Raw genomic sequence first — 480 nt, 5'->3', positions numbered from 1 at the left:
AAAAAATCAAGTCTGCTAGTTAGTGACTTCAAGTTACTAACTAAAAAATAGTGGATGTAATCCTTTTCTGTAATCACCCACTTTAACTTTCATAATTGCATTTTAAGCTAGCTCTCATGGTGAAAGTGGCAATTACAGCAGACAAATTAAGCACAACATATGTTCATACCTGTGTGAGCACGCACACACACACACACACACACACACAGAGGCAGGTACTTGCTCTGCAACTCCTGTCGGTCTGACGGGTGTGCTTGTCTAAGCATATTCCTCCTACCCAGAAGGTTCAGTCTCCAGCCAGCAGCAGTTATGAATCAACAGCATGAAACCCCAAAGCACACACAAGCTACATGCTGCACGGAAACATGGCTGCTCAGCCACACACACTGGAACAAAAGTCCAGGCAAAAACCACCAACTGTGCCACCTATTTCCTCCGTATATCGGTAAAGGTAAAAGACAAAGTCCAGTGGCATGTTGC

This window comes from Meleagris gallopavo, chromosome 11 (genome assembly GCF_000146605.3).
Source record: "Meleagris gallopavo isolate NT-WF06-2002-E0010 breed Aviagen turkey brand Nicholas breeding stock chromosome 11, Turkey_5.1, whole genome shotgun sequence".
NCBI classification, from domain to species: domain Eukaryota; kingdom Metazoa; phylum Chordata; class Aves; order Galliformes; family Phasianidae; genus Meleagris; species Meleagris gallopavo.
Note: the sequence above shows the minus strand (reverse complement) of the source record.